At 31.2% G+C, this 6,000-nt stretch overlaps 1 protein-coding gene across 1 annotated transcript in view; it reads right to left on the minus strand.

Moving 5' to 3' along the window:
• The window catches only part of LOC142348992 (uncharacterized), a 41,818-nt gene extending 38,014 nt beyond the window's left edge, over positions 1–3,804 (minus strand). Inside the window, exon 1 of the mRNA XM_075400405.1 lies at positions 3,677–3,804. The gene's annotated coding sequence lies outside the window, so the exon portion shown is untranslated. The remainder of the gene's footprint in view (positions 1–3,676) is intronic.
• Positions 3,805–6,000: the final 2,196 nt, after the last annotated feature.

The following is a 6,000-nucleotide window of genomic DNA, read 5'->3' on the forward strand; positions in this document are numbered from 1 at the left end:
CATACGTCTCTGCTTTCATTGAAAGGTTTCTGGGTTTGAAATGTGACCGGTTTTTAGCTAATATAACTCGATAATTATACATACAGCTTAAATTTTATCTGATAATTGAGTTATTTGTCAAATTAAATATATCCATTAAACTGAAAACCATTGCATGTTCTTAGGGAACGAAAAGTAATGGCCAGGCTGGATTCGGTCTGACCTTTGATTCTCACATAAAAAAAATCCGGATTGTAATCAGTGGCTGTCTTCTTTCTAAAAAAAAATTATTGCCTTTTTATGCTCTTTTCAGAAAAGAACATTTTCACCTCTCACTATTTCCATCTCTAATTGGCTTCAGAAGCAATTGCCTAGTGGTGTTTTTACTATTTTAGTCGAAAGCTTTTTGTCGTTTTGGCTCTTGAAACCATTTGTTTTCAAAGTAAACAATGAATTATAGAGCTTGGCCACTTTTTTTCCCTTGTCATGGTCAACTTTTAGCTTAGTTTCAGCAACGAGACCACGCAAGTTCTAGCTAATTAGAATTTAATATCTTTTCTGGCTTTGGGCTTTCAAAAATTGTTTTCTGTCTTCGATACTACAAGTTTCTCAAAAAACTCTGATTTTTGGACATTTGCCCGTTTATCCTTTTCTGGTTATGTCACATTATCAAATTAGTGATTAGCCACTTATCTCTTCATTGTTGTTCAAAACTTAGGCTATAAAGAACATATAACATTTTCAGGAAATGATTACTGTTTTAGCGGATTCGACACCGCTTTGTAGAAGAATTTAATGCAATTTTTTCACTTTGTCTTTAATTGCCTTTCTATTGTAGTCGTATGAAAATTTCTGAATATAAAGAAATTTCAATGCCTTGTTGTGGAAGAAAAAATGGGTCTTTCTTCTGATTTAGTAGTTAGCTGATGGTTTTCATGACTTAGAAGATAATTTTCTCAAGAGATGTAAAGGAATCTTTTGTTTTACTTTTTCATCTTATGCTCTTTTTGTTTATTTGTTACCTAATCTCATTAATCATAAATCAGAAATTACAACCTAAAGTTAAAAAAGCGCAGTATGAGATATCTTTTTCTAAATTGAAAAGATAATGGTTTCAACTGCTTCGACAACGGTTTTTAGCAAAAAAAAATTTTTTTTTTGATTTTTGACTGTAATTAAAGAAATTTTTTTACATATGACAAACGTTGTGTAGTGCCAGCGCCCAGTGGCTTCTTTAGTAGACTAAACAAAAATATTCAAATGTTTCTCGCATATCATCATTCATCTTTTTACTGTTGACAAGTTTTCACAAATTTAAAAGTAATTGTTTTAAAAAAAAAGTTATTTTTTGCGTATCTTTTGTTTTTTTTTGTTTCCAAGTCGCAAATTTATTGGACGCATATTACTTTTTCAAGATTGAAGTAAAATGCAATTGAATTAACTAACTTTTTACTGAAATTATGATCTTAACGGCTTCGACACGGTGTTTACCGAAAGAAAAATTAAATCATTTTTCGGTTTTTGTCTGTTTGATTTTCTTTTCGTTCACATATGACAAATATTGATTGACGACATGTTTCAATGGTTTTTCATTAGACGCATTATTTGATCTCAGCTGATGATTTCAATTGGTAGCAGATGGTTTTCATGACTTTGGGTAATATTGTTTTCAAATAAAACTTGTATTTCTTGACATTCCATCTTCTGTACTTTTTGTCTATTTTCGTTAATTACCAATTCTTGTTATTTACACGTCACACTTCACAAATTTGGCGTCTGAAAAAGGCGCTGTTGAACATATCTAAAGTTTTCAGCGAAATGATTATGGTTATAACGAGTATAACATCAGTTTTTCGAATTTTTTTATTTTTGATTTTTGCCTGTATTTAAAATTATTTTTTGTTAACGCATGACATTATCTGAAGAATTACAGATCTCAAGGGCTTCTATTGGACGAATAAATGAAGCTGTCTAACAATTTTAGTTTAATGCTGATTATTTTGTTATTTTTGAAAGTAAGTGTTTTAAAAAATTAATTTTCAATTTTGCATCTTCTGTTGTTTATTGCCTATTGTTGTCTATTGTTATTATTCACAGGTCACATACCACATTGATGGCATGAAGTGGAAGCGATATTTAATGGAGCTAATATTATAAATGATGTCTTTATGATTTTAACGGCTACGACAGGTTTTTCGAAAGATATTTGTTTTTTTTTGTCTGTACTGACGTTCTTTTTGTAAACGTAGGTAGCACATAATCTGATGAAAAAAGTCTCCATGGCCGCGTTTAGAAAATTATACAACTTAAACTTAATTATGTGTTCAATTTATAGCTACCAATTTTCATTACTTTTAAATTAAATGTTTTCTAAAATACAGTTGTTGTTTTCACTTTCCTCTTTTATTGTCTGCTTGTTAGTCTCATTCATGAGTGGTCACATATCATTTTACTGGAGTTCAAAAAATGTCTAAACAAGCGTTTTTCAGGCTTCGAAACCGACCTTCTTAGGCTTCTTCAGAACGGTTTCTACACCGTTTCGTCTTAGTAAAAAATTTTTTTTTAGTTTTTGTTTTTCTGTATTTGTTTTTTTTTGTAGTCGCATGAAAAAAATCTTAATAATGTCAGATCTCAATGTATTATCCAAAGGAGTTATAAGTGTTTGTAATACGAACGTATTCAATGGTTCCACTTCATGTCTAATGGCTTTGTTTACTATTTGTTTAACCAATTGTTTCCAAATACTATGAGCGTAAATTTTAAGTTAGCCGCTTTTGTTGTTTCTGTCTTTTTGTTGCAGAGTCTCATTAAGGACCAGTTCCAAATCTTTTATAGTGCTGAACAATGAACTCGTCATTTGTTCAGTTTTGGTTTTAACTGACGTTATTTAGTATTTGTTATTAATTTTTGTACAAATAGAAATTGAGTTTTGGATGTCGCTAATGTTTGATTTTGTTGTTTGTCTTGTCTCGTATTCTCAATAATGGCAAATCTCCACGGCCCTCTAAAGCGGTGTTTTTTGAAGTTCCAATGAGTTTCTTTGATTGGAATTGAATTTTTATGCATACACCATTTATTAATACTGGAGCTTTTGAAAGTTTTCTATCCCTTCCCCATTTGTTACACAATTAAGCCGAAAATGTGGTTGAGAGGGGTCGGAACATTATGTGCGAACGCACATTACTGAGCCTCCTTGTTTAAAATATTATATCGTTTTCGCTTATGACTCCCAGCTTAGTGGGTAATATTATTTGCACTCATCTCCCCCTGACGCACTCTAGTTTTCATGCCCGTTTGCTGATGCCGCAGCGCAAAATTCTCAATTTCTAAATCTTCCAATAGAAATCTCGAATTCAAAAATCGTAAGCGTTCATAATTAACACACGGATTGATTAATTCAGCGTTAACACGTTAACTCAGCTTTGATGTTCGCTTAGCGGGTTTTTGATATTTTATCGTTTGATTTGAGGGCAACGATATCTGATACCTGATTAGCAAAAATAGGTGAAAATTGTGTAGGTCGAGGAACAGTATTTTAGTAAAAAAAAATTTGAAGCCAATAGTGATCTTTGCTGAACAGATCTTTGCTGAACACCGTGATCTTAGTTTTATAGAATTTTCGTTTTGATGGGTCGATTTCCAACATATATAAAATGTTTTGGGTTTTTTTCTCAAAATAGAAAAAGAAATAGTTTACCTGAAAGTTCTGGCGTAGATTATTCCTCAACAAATCCAACAAATTGTGCTCTATTACTATAAAATTTGCCTATGTCATAGTTTTTATCTCCAAAGCAAAAAATACTGTTGAAAAATCAATATTTTATGAGTTGCTAATGCTATACATGTAAGCCATAAAAGTGAAATAAATCATATTTCCTTTTTCAACTCCCGCTATTTTTAAGCGGGCTCAGCGAGGAATTAAAGATGACAGGAAATCAGGGAATCTGCTGGACAAAGTTTGAAAGGAATATATAATGTTCTGTTTCGTTGACCCTATTTTTTGTTACTTTAATGAAACATTTTGGGTCAACTACTGAAAAAAAGGCCTTGTGTTTTCCTTTTCAATCATAAATGAAAATTGTAATAGCTTATAAATTTAATGTATTATATTGCTTTAGTATTAGTGAAAATATACCCCTGGACGAGAGAGAATGACTATCATGTATGATTTTGCAAGATTCTTGCAAAAGTTGAATATCTTTAGACAAAATTTCTTCCCACAAAATTCAGAAGAATTTTTGACAAATTTTTGACAAATTCGGACAAAAGGTGATTGGCTGTCTTGTAAAATACTTGCAAATTCCTTTCAGCTCCGATGCACTCGTGTTGATACTTCTGTGCGTATTATTCTTCGTTGAGCGCATTGAAATCTTTGAAATGGTCGCATATATCCGAGTTATTTTAACGTAGTAATTTATTAATCTTGTAAGAACGTTATGTTTTAATATCTTACAATATTTTTGAGAGAATCTGACAAGATAAATACTTTTGTCTTATTTATTTTGAAAGATTCTGTGGAAAGTATTGTAAGATCTTACACGATAACCATTCTAATGGCCCCAAACTTGCTACAATAAGCGATAGTTGTTTTTGGATGATTTCCCAATAAGCCTAATCTCTACACACTAAAAAAAGTTCAGGTAATTTTACCTTTACGCAGTTAAGGTAAACCTTTGTTAAGATAAAATTACGGTAACAATTACCTTAACTTTACCTTAACTTGAGTTAAGATAAAAAATTACCTGAACTGTGTTAAGGTAAAATTACCTTAACTTACCTTAAATTTTTTTTAACTTTCTGCAGTACATAATTGTATATTTTTAATAAAATTACCAAACGAAATGTTGAAGTTTATTACAAGAGCTTTACAATGATAATTATATGAAGCAATTTGAGCTAATATTTGTTGACCTACACTACATCAAATACCAAAAAAAATTTCAGCGAGTGCTCAAAAAAACTCAAAAAAGCAGTAACGCACCAATTTTGCAAAAATTGGCATTTTTATTTTTCACACGCCTTTGTTCGTGTAAAAACTGCTCACAAACCGATGTCGAGTGGTACCGGTGCATTAAAAAAGGTCCAAAACAGCTTTTTTTAAGGAAACATAAATACTCGATTTTTCACTTTCAATTGATCCTAGAATGGGTTCGCCAAAACGCACCATTGGTATAGATTTACATATATGGTTGAAAAGTTTCAAAGAAACTAAAGATGCTCATGAACAAGCTAAGACTTTTTCCCCAGTCGACTATGTACATAGGGTTTACCTTAATTTTTCAGGTAATTTTACCTGAAAATTTTTTACCTAAACCGGTTCAGGTAGTTTTGCCTTACTGAACTTTACCTTAACACACGTTAACGCACCTTAATTTTACCTTAAATTCCTTAGTGTTTACCTGAAATTTACCTGAAAAATTAAGGGGGCACCACCTGAACTTTTACCTTAACATACCTTAACTTACTATAAAAACACCTTAAATTTTTACCTCAATTTTTAAGGTAAATTCACCTTAACTAATATAGTTTACCTTAAAAGTTCAGGTTAAATTTAAGGTATTTTTAAGGTAAATTTCAGGTATTTATTCAGGTACTTTTACCTTAAATTTTAAGGTAATTTTTGCGCGTTTTTCAGGTAAGTTTAGGTAATTTTACCTTACCTGTTCAGGTGTGTTTTTCAGGTAAATTCAAGATATGTTCAGGTAAAACTTCAGGTGGTGCCCCCTTAATTTTTCAGGCAATTTTCAGGTAAAGTTGAGGTAAGTTAAGGTAAGTTAAGGTATTTTTTCAGGTAAATTTACCTGAACTTTATTTAGTGTGTAAATGGTTGTTGATGCGAAATGAATTTATTAGTAAGCTGTATTTAGTAAGCATGAGTTAATTTGCATATTACTCGCCTAAACCTTCACATTTGCGTTCTCATTATTGGAAATGTAAAATTAATCAACATTTTTTAAGCCTTTCATTCCAAATGCTTGTATATTTCAAAATTTATACCGGATACCTAAACGCTAGGTTCCA

The sequence above is a fragment of the Convolutriloba macropyga genome, chromosome 1 (assembly GCF_964194025.1).
Source record: "Convolutriloba macropyga chromosome 1, txConMacr16.3, whole genome shotgun sequence".
Lineage (NCBI taxonomy): Eukaryota > Metazoa > Xenacoelomorpha > Acoela > Convolutidae > Convolutriloba > Convolutriloba macropyga.